This window comes from Centrocercus urophasianus, unplaced genomic scaffold, assembly GCF_019232065.1.
Source record: "Centrocercus urophasianus isolate 14NV4802_14NV808 unplaced genomic scaffold, USGS_Curo_1.0 seq_18, whole genome shotgun sequence".
NCBI classification, from domain to species: Eukaryota; Metazoa; Chordata; class Aves; order Galliformes; family Phasianidae; genus Centrocercus; species Centrocercus urophasianus.
The window spans coordinates 19,202,296-19,218,978 of NW_024884733.1; the positions used below are offsets into that span (position 1 = coordinate 19,202,296).

General features: G+C 41.2%; 1 protein-coding gene across 2 annotated transcripts in view; it reads left to right on the forward strand.

Moving 5' to 3' along the window:
• The first annotated feature begins 233 nt into the window (after positions 1–233).
• PTPRF (protein tyrosine phosphatase receptor type F) overlaps positions 234–16,683 on the forward strand; it is a 292,857-nt gene continuing 276,407 nt past the window's right edge. For both annotated transcript variants that reach the window (XM_042819454.1, XM_042819455.1), the window contains exon 1: positions 234–252. The gene's annotated coding sequence lies outside the window, so the exon portion shown is untranslated. The remainder of the gene's footprint in view (positions 253–16,683) is intronic.

Here is a 16,683-nt window from a genome sequence, read left to right on the forward strand (position 1 = left end):
AGGGTGGAGCAACAACGTTGTTAACTTTCTGAAACAGGACTCACCTTACTGATGTAGCACGTGCTTCTAAAGCACTTCTAAAGCAAGTGTGCACGCAGGAGTGTCAAGAACCAGTGACCCTACTGTGCACACCCAAACTGTTCTTTGGACCGTAGCAGTGCAGCTCGTGGCATTGACTGGTAGTGGCTCTTTGTGCCCTCTGTTTCTCCAAGTAATGATACCAGTGGTATCTACACAGAATTTGATGTGATGGTAAGCTATATTTAGGTATAATTTTACTAAGTGCTAAAATAAAAGTGATGATCTGAGGGAAGCGTTTGGTTAATCTAGTGTTTGGAGATTAATTATTCTTTTGAGTTCTGTGTGTTCTAGGTGTTTGCTAGGCATCCTGTGAGCTGAGCAAAGTGGGGCCAATCTGTTCACATCAAATATTTGCCTGTGCTCTTCCTGTACCTTTACTTTGTGTGCGTGTAGGTGTTGACTGATAGTAAAGAGAACAGTTGGTAAATAGCTCAGTCAAAAAAAAAAAGGCTTATTTATGATTTTAATGTGCATCTAAGAAGGAACCCCTGGCATGGAACGCAATAACAAAGTTTACACGGGCACAGTTTCAATTGCAATTTTGGTTGAATGCTTATTGATGGTGACAAGAGCTGCTTCTGCTAAAGTGCTGGTGCTGCTTCTGCTAAAGGATGTGAGATTTGCTGCTGTTTTTGCAAGGCAGAGTAATCTTCTACCTTACTGGAAATCTGTTTTCAGGTTTCCCTTTTTTCTCCCCTGGAGCTTTGTGCACGAGGAAGCTGGGAGGATTATTCTCAGCTGACAGTGTTTCCAGCTTCTCTCTGCATTTCCCAGTGCATCCTGGCGTCCTGCTGACACCTGGATGGTTATGAGGATGTATGAGACCCCAGCCTCAGTGTAACACGGCTCTGGGCAGCACTGGATTTTCGCTCGAGTTGCTTCGCACACCACCACTGACATGTCAGAAGCAGTTTACACTGTTTGAATGAACATCAGCCCTCTAGCAGGAACTTTTAAAAACGTTACTCAATGAAATTCAGCATCGAGTTGAGATAGCAAAGATAATCCTCCATTTGCTTGTCGAACAGGTGTACGTTACGTAAACGGAATGGTGCTGGGGATGGGTTTTTGCAGCTTATGGTTTGGAGGAAAGGAAATTTGCATGGTAGACGGTATGCCAGTTTTCATTATTTTGAACTCAATGAAATTCTGAAATTCCTATGTGCTTTGCAGGGATGGATCTGCTGAGTGCTGAAATCGAACTGCAGTTTTGCATTTCAAATACCAACTCAGGGTCCTCTCACACCTTTTAGCTTTGTAAGCTTTGAAGAAAGGCAGCTTGTAAAAGTACAGGTTCTCAGTTCTGCTCCAGCTGAGCCACCTCTTGGGTAGCTCGCAGTGTGCTGCAGCACAAGGCCTTGTAAAACTTGGTACGCCCGTCTCAGAACCTGGCTTTGCTACTAGCCCTGAATGGCAAATCAATGTTTGGAAGCGTTGTAGCTTCCTATCCAGCAGGAACCCGTGGGCTGACATGGGCTGGGCATCCTACCTTGTCCCTGCATGCTGCTCTGCCTGTGGCACGTAGAAAGCTCCAGGTTAGTGGTAGACGTGTTTGTGGATAACTTGATTACACTGGCCTGTCCCAGTTCTCCTGCCTTTGGTGTTCAGCCTGCACTGTGTGCTGTGGCCAGCCAGCAGGACAACTGATGGTGACACCATCAGCTTGGAGGCCATCATTCAACATGAGGTAGCTTACATCACTGGGCGTGAAGTCATTGCAGAACAAAATTGATAGTGCAAATTAATCATGTAGCTTTTATATATTAACCAAATATTTCTGGCTGTGATGAGTCTACTGGCACACTTATAAATTTTTTAACACACAATCTCTTGTCTCATGGGAAAAGAAATGTCTTTTAGAGTGTTTTTAATTCGGTTGCCTTGATAGGATGCTGGGCTGCCTGTAATGTTGCACTTGAGGAGCTTTGTTTTGTCATTAAGTCATTTGTTATCATTGCTATGTCCCTGGCTCTTACTGGGCTGTTTCATGATTCCTGAAGACTTTTTGTTATCCTTAGTGCAGAGGGGTGAAGAAATACGGAAGTATTTTACCAGAAAACTGATTACTACATTTTTGATATGAAGTTACTTCCACTTGAACTTTCTGCAAAACGTGGATGATGGCGTGAAGTGCTGGAGCACATTGGCCAGCACTGTGCCTCGGAGTATTGTGACTGGGAGTCTCAGCTTCAGCGTTTTCAGATTGAATAGTATTTGGCTGGCTGGTGAGTGTGGTGAAGGTAACGCAATGAGATGGAAGGCTGGAGCAAAGTCTCTGCTCTGGTGCCTTTGCTTTCTGTATGTTTCACCATTTTATATTCTTTTTAATGTAACCAAGCATTGTAGAGATGTGGAAGCCTCTGAGGTGCCCTGCTGTGGAAGATGTATTTTAGCCTTATGGAGTATAAAAGGGACTTGAGTACAGCTCAGAATTTTTCACAGTCAAGTAGATCACAAGAGCTATTAAGTGCACGAAGGAGTGACACCTTGAGCGAGCGTCTGTAATGTGTGCATGGAGGCAGAGGGGAAAAAATCCCCAATTTTACGACAGGCTTGGTTCTGCTTGTGAAGAGGATACAGCCATAGCATTGTTTGAATTGCAATGTACGTGTTTCTACTTCAGGCAGGCACGTCTGATCTTAGCATGTTTGCAGAAATTGGAAATGCATGGGCACGTTTTTGTTAGGTGTGGAACATCATGAATTAATTTCATTGCTTCTACCTTAACGAAGAGATGCTGCAGAAGCTCTGGATGAGGGGTGAAGCATTCCTTGTACTGGGCTTCCAGGCTGTCCGTCATCAGCCCTAATCCGATTAAAGGCACTGTTCTTTTCAAAGTGGGGACACCTGAAATTGGTCGTTTACACACACACAGTTTCTGTGCTGCTTGGAGATCCCAGATGAGGCTGTCCACTGTTCCCCTGTATTTTAAAGCCTCTGGCAATAGCCATTAGGAAAAATGCATCACTAACAGGTGTAACTGTGGGGAATGGATTATACAAAATGTCGTACCACGCCAGTGCTCTGGAGAACTCCTGATGGCACAGAAAATACAGGCATTTAGCTGGTATGAGCAGATGTCTAAACTCTGTGCCAACACAATAAGCTGTTTAAGAAGAAAACTTGCTGCTGTTTGTTATTTCAGGTGAACGCAAAAGGAAGGTGCCTTAGGATAGCTGAGGTGAAGTGGTGGTTTCCATGTGCTGTTTGGAAGGGGAACGCTTCCAGCATCCTGCTGGGGGGACGAGACCCCGTGGATATGGGGGCAGGGAGGCCCGATCTTTTCTGTCCGTGAGCTTTAGTTCAGCCCCAGCGTCTTCTGCAGAGGGCTTCAGGCTTTCTGTTCTCTGGAGCAGCTTCACATACACTCAAAATACAGTTTATTTATTGCATAGTGCTGACTCGTTTGCACCCGCACTGATACTCCCTGAAGGGCCCTGTTAGCCCAGTGGCTGTTTGAGCATCCCAGGGGAGGAGAGTTTCTTAAGCTTTTGGGTTCTGTGATTTGGGTACTGGGCTCTTACGTAACAGAATATTCCTGCTCATCTTGTAGTGCTGATTCTTCTTCTTTTTCCTCTTTTCTTTCGGATTGTCCTTGCAGCTCTGATTAATAGTTCAATAACAGGAGTTGTTATTCTGTCTGAGTGTTCTCATTAGGAAAATGTTGATGGTGGAATTGATAGAAAAAATATCCTGGTGTTCTGGATTAAGTCAAGTAAATTGAGGCTTTGTTCTCTGTACCAACCCACACCTTTCTGTTGCATCTCTGAAATTGTTGATTTGAAAGCTCTGTATGTATTTTTTTTTTCCTCATGTTCATTTTTATGTAAAGAAATACTGTTAAAGAGAAACAAAATGAATTAAGTAAGCTGGGTAGTGAAATGGTCAGGTATTGGCTGAGTTCACTAACGAGTAGCGAGACCTTGGATGATGCAGTCCTACAGTGCTTGCTGCTCCCTCTTTTCTTTTTTTTTTTTTTTCCCAATTGCAAAAGTAAAATTGAATCCTTCCTTCTCTCTGACCCCCCCCTTAAATAAAATGATTGATTGATTTCTTTTCCTATCCTGGTGGAGTGCTGAGCAGCCTTATTGCCAGCTTTGCCAGGCTGTGTTTGCAGGCAGTGTCTGCCAGGCTCCCAGTGGAGCAGAGCGGGTGGCAGGGAGCAGAGCTGCCTGCACCAGGAGGTGCTCACAGCAGCTGCCGCTCCGCTGCCAGAGCTCACAGCTGAGCAATTCATTACTCTGCTGCAAGTGCTCCAGGAGAATACCCTTGTGGCTGTTCAACGTGGCTCCAAAACAAAAACATATTTTGCTCATTTAATAATGGAAATTATGTAAGGTTTTTGTTGGTACTTTACGGTGCGGTTGCTAGTGGGCTTTAACCCAGTGTGTAACTTTCTGCTTTTCTGCAACCCGATGGAAGAGGTTGCTTAAAATTCAGGCCATCTCAATGACTGTGCCCATCTCCTCCATTTCTTTAGAGTCGGTTATAAATTTTGGATGGATTGCATTCTGTGCTCCCTCTGCTGGCTCTGTTGCAAGGATCACTGCTTTGCCCTCTGTGGGGAGCAGGGCCAGCTGAGTGCCCGTGGTTTAGAGGTGTAGGAGGGAAGGGGTGGGTAGGGCCAAGACACCCGATTTGTTTTTTGTGATCACGTACAGCTTTAGTAATGCCAGAGCTGCTGTAGTTTGATAACAGGTGAGAAGGTGGCATCTTTCAAAGGGAGCTGGTTGGGTTGATTTTTGTCAACATCATCTGCTTCAAAAAAATAACGTTAGTAGTAACCTTGGGGAAACTGAAGTTTATACCAGGATAGAGTCATGTTCTTTACATACAATTAAAAGAGCAGAGGGAATTAAGTGCATTTTAGGCATAATTTGATACCCACAATTTTCTTCTTCCCTTAGAATCCAGTGAATGCATGTTAAATTTATCTTGGCATATGAAAAAGATGTAATGACTTATGTTAACAAGATAAAGGAGAAGGCAGCACTTAATTTCCTAGGTAATACACAAAATAAAAATGATTTGCATGCCTTCAAATGATTATGCACAACCTTGCTAAATGCTGTACAACACCAGTGAGGAACAAATGAGTTATGCATATGGGACAAGTTTCTGTAACTTCAGACTGGTGCCTGCGGGGGGCATCACCCCCGGTGGTCGTCTTGTTTTGATGAACACTGTTGGCTAGAGGAGGCGTTAAGCAACACATAAAGGCAAAAACACAGAACAGCAATGAAATGTCTGTGCAGTGTTTCATGGTTGTGCTGGGGTGTTTTGGTTAAGGATATGCTCGTTCTCAGAATTTCAATTGTTGGAAGCATAAGGATGGAGCTGCTCTCTGCATGCATTGCTCCCCATTGCCCCCTTCTGCACAGCCTATTGGTGCTTGCAGCTCCATCCCTGTTTTCTTCCAGGGACTCTCCTAGTAACTTGACATTTTCTGCTGGTGTTTTACAGGCAAACTGCGCTCCTTGAGGTTCCAGAGGGCTTTAGGTCTTTTTTGTACGCTCCTGTAATGAGTAATGGGGCTGGTAACAGCAGCCGGGCGATGCTGCGGGTATTGACTGGCGCGGGCCCATAATGAGGCGTGCAAGGAGCTCTGTGCCGAGCTTGTGCTGCTAGCATTGTCAGTCACTGCTGCATCATGGTCGAAGCAGTTTATTGGGTATGACTGCCAAATTTTACACAGGTGCCAGATTAATTTTGATATATTGTACTTGTAGTAGCGACTCTGGACAGTTTGCGATGTCTCTGCTGGAAGACTGTCTATGGAAGTGTATGAGCAGTTGGCTGACATCAATGTTGCTGTAAATAATTTTCTTCTATTTTCAGAACATCTCATGCAGGAAATATATTGAACAGAAACAGGACTGGTTCCTAGTATAGGCTCGACTTCTCTCCAGTTTCAGGTTTCCTTTCAGATAGATAAGGTGTTACTTCTCCCTTGTTCTCCAGCCCTTTGTGTGAACTGTCCACTGTTCTGGGTGAGATGGATATTCACATCTCTTACTTCTTTTGCTCTGGTCTTTGTCTCAAAATAAACCTCTTTACATTGAGATGCAGATACTTTTTCTTTGGAAGCTTTCAAATTTGCCATTGCCACATCCTTCAGCTTTCTTCCATGTTTCCTTGACACAAAAAGCCTTCCTCTAAGCTTCCCACCTGGCAAATGTTCTTTCCTTGTCTACCTGTGAGGACCAGAGCTTATGATTCTCACAGGGGACTGGCATATAACAGCGTGGATGGGGCATGGCCCGTCCCAGGCGGTCCCATGGTCCACCTAGGCCTGCACTGAATGGTCAGTGGCACTGTGATCACCTCACCACATGTTGGATACCTGAAAGTGTCATGTAAGCTGAATCCAAGTTAAAGTGGAATTATGCTGCTTTGTGAAAGACAGCCAAGTAATTTAAGGTCAGGTTGAAATTCAGAGATGTTCATGTTGGCAGGTGCCTATAATTCCTGGAGAAGCATGCTCAGAGAGAGCAGCAGACAGAGGGGACCCAGATTTCCAGGTACCCATCCACAGTACTAAACTGAATTCTCATGTTTATGAAGCACTGCAGCAGCTAATTCCAATCCCTAATGTCACTTCCATCTTAAGAAATGCTCTGACTTCTTTTTTGTCATCTGTTGCAATGTAGCCAAGCCTTTGTACCTATCCTTCTAGACTTCCTCAGTGAGATGCTCATTTCTCATAAGAGCCTTATCTTGCCATCTTCAACTAGTGCTTCACAATCAAACTTAATAACTAATTCAGAACTCTTTGGATTTCACGTTACTCGTGTGGTTCCTTTTGCTGTTGTCTTGCTTGGCATTCTCTCAAAGTCGTGTTTCTTAATAATTAAACTTTTGCTGTGCTTCTAAAGCAGGGATGTTTTTCCTTTGCCCGAGTAACTTGACAGGAAAGAACCCTAGTTTGCCAGTGAGTTTCAGCTATGCTCAAAAGCTGATTTTCAAATGCAGATCTAAAAAATAGCTTCTACTGACACAAAGTGGTATTTAAAGCTATCTTCACTGGCCAGCTTGCCTCTTGCCTACTCTTGTGATTTTTATAGCACGACGTATCGATGAATCTTGTTTTTCTGTAACAACCTTCCAGAAAGTTTTGCTGAAAGCTGATGCGCTTCTGCTTCCTTATTTTGTAATCGTATTCCAGTCTACAGCAGAAGCTTATGTTACCTCATATCTTCCTATTCTCCTTGTTGAGGTAGTCTTATGATAAATTTATTAATGTCCTCATGATATTTCACTGAAATTACTGACTTTTTTTCCCCTTCTTTTGTTAACACTTGTGAAGATTTTGTGAGGAAACATGCTGTAGAAACTGCTTTCTTTACTGGTAGTCTAACTACTGCACAGGTCTTTGTAACTTGGCAATCAGTAGTAGCATTGGGCGGGCTATTAGGAACTCTGCTGTGTGGGAGCAACCTGGGGACAGGATAACCTTACAGGGTTCTTCTGTCTCTATTTTCCGTGATTTCTTTGCAGAGCAATAAGATTTAAAGAAAAAAAAGTGATGAAAAAAAAATCATTTTCTGCAAGTAATACCTTTTCATTTTTTTCTATTACCTATTGCTTTATAGTTTGCTCTTAGGCAAAAAAAAGTGAAAGAACAGAGTACCTATCAAGTAGTTCTCATATGACTTGTCTTTGGGACAATGCAACTAACATATCAGTATTATTATTCATTGGCTTTTTTTCCATCTGAAATGTACAAACTCTGGGTACAGCTCCTCACTGCCTGTTTATGATGTCTCTTGTGTTTTTTACTCTGGGCTCTGATGTTAGCTGGAGATTTTGGAGAAGTTGTTCAGACTTTCTATGTAAAGTGTTCTACATGAAACCAAAGATGGGACTCGGGGTTAATCTGATGTTATTTTGTGCTGTAATGTCATGAGTGACTGTTTTTGAGGAATAGCTTGATGGAAGGTCAATAAGAAGAGAATCAAATCTTGGTGTAGATTTAGGTGGAAGCAGAGCAATGCCAAGATAAGGGTGACTGTCTTGTACTTGGTTTGGAAAACAACATATCTTCATCATCATATTCAAATTTGGTAGTGAGGGTGAGATGAAAATTGTGTGGATGAGAATTCCATCTCTGTTCCAAACTGGAAGCTTAAAGTAGCTGTAGGATGTGCGGGATCTGAATAAGGAAGTGTGTGAAGAGGCTCGGAGCAAACTTCCACCTCCAATTTTTTTGAGAGGGGGAAATGAATATTGTCAAACCAAAGAAGATTGCTAAAAGTAAGAAGATATATCTGGGAGAGAAGAAGTTGTCATAAAACAAGGAAGCTTGAAAACCGAATAAATTCAGTGAAGTTAAAATGCAAGAGGGAAATAGGAAAGTCTACTTCAGTGATTGAAGATGAGCTTATTAACTGTTCTAAGTAAAACTGCTAATAAAATCTTTTGCAAATAGATTGCTTCATAGGGTAAAAGGAGCATCCAAGAAAGATAGGAATGTAAATGTGGAAATGGAAGTATTTCTTTGCATGTGAGAGGGTGGTAGTGTAAGATGTGCATGTTGGAGCCTTTTTCTTCCAGAGGACTTTACTGAGGAACTCTCTCAAATTGAAGTGTCAGTGGGATAGGATTTGTAATTAATTGGTGAAAGGGGCTGTAACAAATCATCAGGACGAGTTGGTATTAAATCAAGATTTCTAAAAGCATTTGAATGTGAACTTGATGAGCTGCCGACTCTGGTGTGTAACCTATTACTTAAGTTGGCCTTGATGCTGAAGAATAGAGGATTACAAATGTGATGCTGGTTTTTTTTTCTTTTTTTTTTTTTTTTTCCTTAGGTGCTTTGTGAATGTTGTAAGGAGCAGCAGACTGTAAATGTACAGAGCATATTGATAGAAACTGTAATAAAGAATAGACTTCATAAAAATGTGGGGAAGAGTCAATATTAGCTCTTGTGGAGGAAAGTTGTTTGAAGGAGCCAGTGAGTGCGTGGATGGAGGCGAGAGGGGTGGTGTGGGACATGTTGCTTTCCAGCAAGGTTACAGCAGGGCCCCTCACCGAAACGCCTCAGGGTTTCCCAACCCTCAGAGAACAAACTGAAACCACGCAACTCCAAACAAAGCCCACTCAAAATAGACAAATAAAACCAACAAACCAACCTGCGTTGTTCCTCACCAGTGTGACCTCCGTGTATCTTGGAACAGTGTGCGTAAATCTATTCATTTTTTTAATTACAGAAGGGAGGTGGTAGAAAGCCAGAAGAATACAAAGTCAACACTGGGCATTAGAACCATGTGGTGATCTCCACACAGAGAGAGTTCAGCAGGATACTGTTGTCCATCCAGGGAAATAAATGCTCAGGGATTTGGTAGGCACTGCGCAGTTGAGGTTGATGCAGGATGGAATTAAGAACCCATATTTGTGACTTGTAGTTTCACGAGGCCATTGCTGCTGTCGATGCTCCCAGGCTGTGGGTTTGACAGCAGGAATACCTTTAAACTCTATGATGAGAACCAGAATGTTGAAACTGAAGAAAGGGCTAGTTAATATCTATGAAATCCCAAGTTTTACGTTATAACCTACAAAATAGAAAATCTCTAATTGCCAATTGATAAAAAATGATATGATAACATGGGATTTCTTCTTAAAGTTCTCAAAATAGCTACAGTGGACCACTACTGGAGCAGGGGCTTTTTTTGACGTCTGATCTTGTAGGGCCACCAGATACTCGTGGCTGGTTTATACCAGCAGAAATGAAGTTAATACAGCAGGGTTCTGAGAAGGCATAGTGGGCTGAACTTCTGTGGCATGCATAGGCATAAATATATATTTTCCTCCGAAGGGTGGAAAAGAGAACATATAGGTTCCCCTTGGAGTATTGTAGCATAACTTCAGGTTCTACATCGTTTGAAGTTATTTGAATAAAAATATTTAAAGAAAAGAATAGAAGGCTTTCAGAACATGTGAGTCTTGTGCATTATGACAAGATAATGAACGTTCAGCTTGTTCAAATTATTCTTTGTTTCTGCCACCTTCATTGTGTTGAAACTAAAAATGTTCAGAGCCCGCAGAGTGGAGAAGAAACAAAGATATTATATTCAAGACTGAGAATCCAGATTCTCAAGGTTACCTATTTTCATGATGCGAGGAAGGTGAGCTGGGTTTGAGCCACTACTCCAAAACCTGTTCAGGCAATAGCTGTCTGCTTAATGTTGTGTTTTGGACACCTGATGTCCTGACTTCTCTCCCTTGCTTCCCATTACGGTTGAAGTTTTGTTTTTGATAAGCGATGTCTTGGCTGTGTAGCAGTTCCTTTGGATGTGCGTGCCATTCACGTTGCATAGCAGGGATGTTGCACGCGTTGTTACTCCTCGGCTGGTGTGTGGAAGTGGGACTATAAATGCTGGGATGTTTATTACCATTCAGCAGCACTTTCATTTGCGGCTTGTGATGGAATTTGCCAGTTCCTACAGGACCGTTCTTACTTAGTATTTCTGGCAGCGTATATTTGCTTTTGTTTGAAGAGAAACACCAGGAAGGCAGTAGCATGTTTACAAAATGAAAAGTGTTTCATCACGGTGCCTGCAATTTATAGAAGGCTTCGGGGACTGAATGTGTGCAACCCTGCGTGAGAAGCAGCCTTACCTTCAACAGCCTGTATCAACACAGGTCATGTTTTTCTCCATTTTCTTCCTTCTGGCTCTACCTCAGCTGTTCTTTAGAGGGCTGGGTTGGCTGCTGTATTTAAAAAAAAATGTTCATAAGAATGTGTTGTTCAACAAATAGTAATTAATACAGATTATTCATTCTTTGTTTATATACAGTGTTTATATATAGGGACATTACTAACTTTGTACTAGAAATTCATTGGGTTTGGACAGAGAAGATAATTATACGCATCTTTTCTATCTCAGATTGCAACACAAAAGACTTAATAGCTCAATTTAAAGGGTTTGCTTTTCCTTTTCATCAGTGATATTTCAAGTAGGGTTATTTCTGAAACGGAGGAGAGCTTGTGCTACTCATAATTAGGAATAGAGAAGTGGGAATCATCATTTTTATATATGTAGCATCTATACAGTGAGTGTGTGTACTGACACATTTTAAAATTAATATAGTGCTGTTGACACAATAATCAGTTAATTTCTGGAATCTGCTGCTAGAAATACTTTTTCTTCTTGCCTTAAAAAAAAAAAACCCACCAAAGTCAACACAACAAAACAACCAACAAGAGCATAATGATATGATTACAAACAGTAACAGGTACAGAGTGTAAGATATTTTTAAGCAGCTCTCATTTCTTTAGAGTATAGGTTTGCTTGTAAGAGGGTTGGCAGCCTGTTCTTCACGCTCCAGCAGACTCTTAATGTTGTTCTGCTTGCTCCTGCACCTTTTCTTCAGCTCCAAGTGCGAGGTGTGCTGCTGGCTTGCCCAAGGCACTTTACCAGGTGTGGTTTGGGCTGCTGCAGAGGTAGGTACACCTGCAGGAAGCCATCTTCTTGCTCTTTTTAAGTGTGACTGTGCAAACTGGATTTTAGTCCTCTTTAAATCTTTTTAATCCATTTTAATTCTTGTTGTGATTTGTGGAGGCTTGTAGGGGCTCAATAAAAAGTGTTTTACTAGAAGGATGCTATAGGTTTATTATCTTCATAAATGGAAGCAAATAAAAAAAACGGCCTGGGAAGCAGCGAGTTTTTGAGAATCTACAAGTGCAAAATAGAGCATTCCAGATGCTCTGGTGGTTCCTGTTCTGGTGTATGAGCTCACTTGTGCCAGGGAGGCATTCTGTTGTGCTGCCTACAAGTCATTGAAGAACCTGAGGAGAGGTGACCGTAGGGGTCAGCTGTCCAGTCTCTGCTGGAGTGCCTGCCCTCTGCTGTTAGGTTCATCTGAGAGAGGTATCTCCATTGGACATAAAAATTTGTTTGTAAATTAAAAAAATAATTTAGCCAGGAAGTAAAAGCCAGGAAGTTTCTTGTGCCCTCATCTTCATGTTACTGGAGCATTTGCAGTAAAGCTGAGGTGGGAAAATCTTGGTGAGGCTGTGTCAGGAGAGCCAGATTTGTAGCTGAAGTGTTTTGTGTGCTTACCAGTGAATTTAGAAATACTTCTGACCTTTTAGGTTTTCAAAAGGTATTGGGTGACACCGGTGGTCTGTTTTTGCCTTTAAAGAAAGAAACAAATCCCCTCTTGCCCTTTGTTTCACCCTGCTCCATTTCTTCTTTCCGTGAACTGTCTTTAAAATGAAGGCAGTGTCTGAACAGCAGCTTCAGGGCTGCTTTATGAAGAAAGGAGAATACAGCAAGGTCTCCCTGCCCGCCCGCTGCCTGCCTCCTGTGCTAGCTGTGTGTACTGGTTCCAATCTTCTTTCGCTCAAGTGAATGCTGAAGAATTTGCTTTTAAAAGGGAAAGTTATGCTAATGCCTCTTTAAATTTTTGTCTGCTTTTCCCCCTTGATATTAGCACACACGTTGCATTTAGTCAGCTGCTATCACAGGCAATTGCATCAGAGCCTTCCTGGTAATCTGATCAAGTACCACTTTACAAAATCATTTTTGTGGTTGTTACTTGCCGAATGGGCAAACTGTTCTCCTCCCATGGTAAGAAATCTTCAATTTTCTGCCCTAAATGTGCTCAGGGATCGCTTGTACCTGATTTATATTTGTGCTAACCTCATCCTCTTGTTTAAAAACTTCTCATCAAATATCTCAAGACAAACTCTTGGAAAAAAAAAAATAAAAATCTGTTAGTAACCACTACAGCCTCTCTTTTCCCCTTTAACTTTTTGACTTGAGTGCCTTTCCATATATTCTTACGTAGTGGGTGTTTTTTTTTTTTTTAATATTTTCCCATATGTTTGTAATTTCTTACATAACTTCAGTAGTGGTTTCTGGTAGTCAGATAAAGGGGTTCTACCACATGTGAAACCTCATGCTTTATTTGAAAACCATACTGGGAAAACGTGGCACCAGTTAATGCTGGCTGACCCACGCTGTGCTTTATCCAACTTCTTCCACTTTCTTTCAGGTCTCTAATTACTCATCTTTTGAAACGTTTTAAAACACTTCATTACTCCAGAGATCAAATCAGTCAACATTTAGATAACAAAATTAGTTTTCCCCTTTCCTTAAACAGATATTTGCATTTGCTGTTCTGTAATCCTCTGGTACCAGTCTGACTTGATATTTTTGCAATCAGATCTGAAGTAATCTCACTCCATGAGAATTTTTGAAAGGAGTTTTCTGGGTCCTTGGTTTGTTGTGCACTGAGTATTTTAGAGCTGTTTCCTCTTTGGTTATAGCTGTTTCTGTACCCCGACCCTTGCTGAAGACTGAAGCAAACGATCCACTTAGTTTTGGGTAATTCATCCATGCATTCACAGCCGTATTGCCCTCCTATTTGTTTGAGAAGGTTTGAGAACTCTTTCCACCCAATTTTCATGATGTGATAGGAAATGAAATGTTACTTTGCTCTTATGCTGCTTATTTTTTACCCCTCAGTCCTTTTTTGCCATTTCTTTTGAGCTTGTTGCTTGCTCCCCCAATCTTTGTGGAACAGCTTGGTATGCAACTAGGTGTGGATTCCTTCTTTCAGCAAGTTTTTTCCTTGTGATTAGGATCTGCATTCCAGATAGCTCTTACAACTTTGTTAGAGAAATGCCAAGACTTCCCTTAACAGTAAAACAGCTGAGTAAATTTGCCTTTCTTGCATGTGTATACATGTGCATCTGTATGAAATCATGCATGTTGCAGACGTCTAAAGTAAGAATACTTCAGTTCAAATGTGCTACAGATAAATTGAAATTACTTGGGAATAGAGGACATTTACAGTTGACATAGTGTTGCGTAGCTCGGCTGCTCAAAGCCACCTTTCTCATGCTTGTGAAAATACTGAACTGGCAGAAGGACATCAACTTATTCTGAAGAATGTGAACTACAGGTTTAATTACTTGGAAGCAGTGTGCTTACATGACAGAGAAGTGGCTCTCAGGATGTTCCTTGGTAAGTTAACATCCTGCAGATTGCACTTCTGAAGCAGGGATGTACGGAATGCCTCCAGTGAAAATGCGTTCCTAATTGCCAGCAGCAGTAGTTATCAGGTTGTCTAAGCAATCTAATTGCCCAACTTCAGAATAGCTTTAGTGTACTCCTGTCACCCTATGTGAATAAATTGATATACCGATTAATAAGATAAAGCTGCCTCATTATTCAAATATTGATAGTCACATTTTGCTATGTTATCTTTCTTCCTATTTTTATATGCTTTTGTACCACTATGCATATTCATATTCACGACCACTCAGTGGGAATAAAGCACCTCAAGAAGGTTTGCTGCTCTGTCACCAGGGAAGTAAATATTTGGTAACTGATGAGCGAGAGATAACAGGTTACTTTATTTTCATGAAGAATGAAGACTTAGTAATTTAGGATTATTCTGAAGCAATGCATACCTTGCCAGCAGGCTTTTGAGGCAGTGGGGTAATCAGTAGTATTTGGCTGTGTTCCATAATACATATATTTTGCTTAGACACTTGGGTTCAGTGTATTACAAATGATGTGTTTTGCAGGATTGAACATTCAGTTAAAAATATGAGGACAGAGTTTATAATCAGCGCATAGTCTTTACAGCCACAAGCCTCAGTGGTTATTTAGTAAATTGTGGGTTTTGTCTCTCCACCTGTGATCTCGTAGTGTCAAGGTTTGTTGTCACTGGTGGTTGTTTTCATTTGGCAGTGACCTTCTTTCTCCTGGAGACAAAGGTTCTATGCTGCGGAGTCAACCTTGAACAAGCTTTCAGCTTGGATTTATGGGTTTTGGTTTCTTCCATCCCCCGTTGTGACATGTGGCAAATGCCATTACTGGCCCTTAAACAGAACCTGTTTTACACAGGAAGGACAAATCAGTCACAGTGGAGCGTGGCTTTCAAGAAGATGAATGTGATCATAGAAAACTGCTTGAACTTGTGATTCAGTTTGTTTATTTTTCGAGTGTGGATCAAGTTGTATGTTTTGCGTGTTGCAAGTTTTATTAAGTATATATTGCTGAATGCCTTATTTGCACTGAGTGTATGAAATTCAGCATTTGATGCACAAGTTCTGCTGAAGTAGCATCCGAAATGGAAGGTGTTTTGTCCCAGTGTTACCCTAGTGCAAAAGAATCTCTAACTCAGCTCACAGAATGGTTGATGATGATAAGAAACAAGTGAGTATTGTGAATTAAATCTGCTAATTGATGAAGCAATAAGATGAGTGTTCACAGAAGCATGCAGTTCCTGAGGTTGCCTTGGTAAAGAGGCAGACAGACTTTTGGTAAGATAACTAGAAACCTTGGTTGACCTTGCAGTGAAAGTGTGTGGTTAAAATTTGTCCTTCCCAGGACAGGATGGACATTAACCATCTGTAGCCAATGACCTTTGTGCTTTTGCAACGTAAAAATAGCAGAACAATCCAGGAGGACTCTGCAGGGTTATCAGTTCTTGTTTCCTGATCGCTTGCCATGACTCCTTCTCAGTTCTTATGGAAAATGACAAGAATGTAGATAAGTTCTCTTTCCTGTGCCTCAAATTGATGGTTCCTAAGATTATAAATTGCATACATGTAGTACAGTGCTTCCAAGCCCAAACCTTAACTAGCAGTTACTTCTGTCTAATGCCAAACTATTTGTTCCTTAAAAGGACTCCTACGATAAATGCCACCATTTGTCTTCATTTGCTCCCTGTCTGAAGGGATTTTTCAGTAGTTAGAGAGCTAACTGTACTTCTGAGTTGATGATATCCCACTCTTCTCTTGATTGCTTGTTGTATATTTTTGTTGCATCTTGTCTATATTAGATCATAATTTCTTCAAGACAGGAACTGTATGGTGGAGAATCCAGGATCATGGGGTGTTATCTTGGTTTAGGGCCTTTAGGCAATATTAAAAAACAAATAACTATGCTTGAAAGACTGCTAACATATGATCTAAGCTGTTACAGGATAGCAGTTTACATTCTGTTCAAGTTTAGTGAAATACAGTCAAGTTTAAACAAGTTGGAAGCTGACAGCCATGAGTTTTAGTGCTTGCTGTGGCTTATCTGCTTCTTGAGTCTTAACCAAGCTCTGTTATCAGAATATAATTCATAAATGGCCATGTTGATACATTTATTTGAGGATTTTAGTTGCAAGAAAGCCAGATCCTTCCAATATTTCCAGTGGCAGTTTTTACATTGTAGTGCAGTTCTTCTCAGTGTGATTCTATATACAGAATGTACAGTACTGCACATCAAATACTATACCAGCACAAGGGCTTCATTTGAAAAAAAAAAAATTAACTTCATTGTAAGTACTTAAAAATTGGTCTGCAACATTCCTTCTTAGGCACGTGTTAAAATGTAGTATTCGCTTGTACTACTGCATTCTGTTTCTCACTTGATCAGATAATGTAGTTTTTAATAACTTGTCAGCTGCCGGTAATATGTGGTTGTGTGCAATTCAAATAGGCTCCATGAAAGTCTCCAAAGTGGAAAAATGTACAATAAAATATCAGCGCAACATATGACATGTTATTTAAGATCATAAAGTGTTGTAATGCTGAAAACTTACAGCTGTCCATAAGCCGTGTTAATAGGATGCTACGTTGTTAGTTGTAGTGAA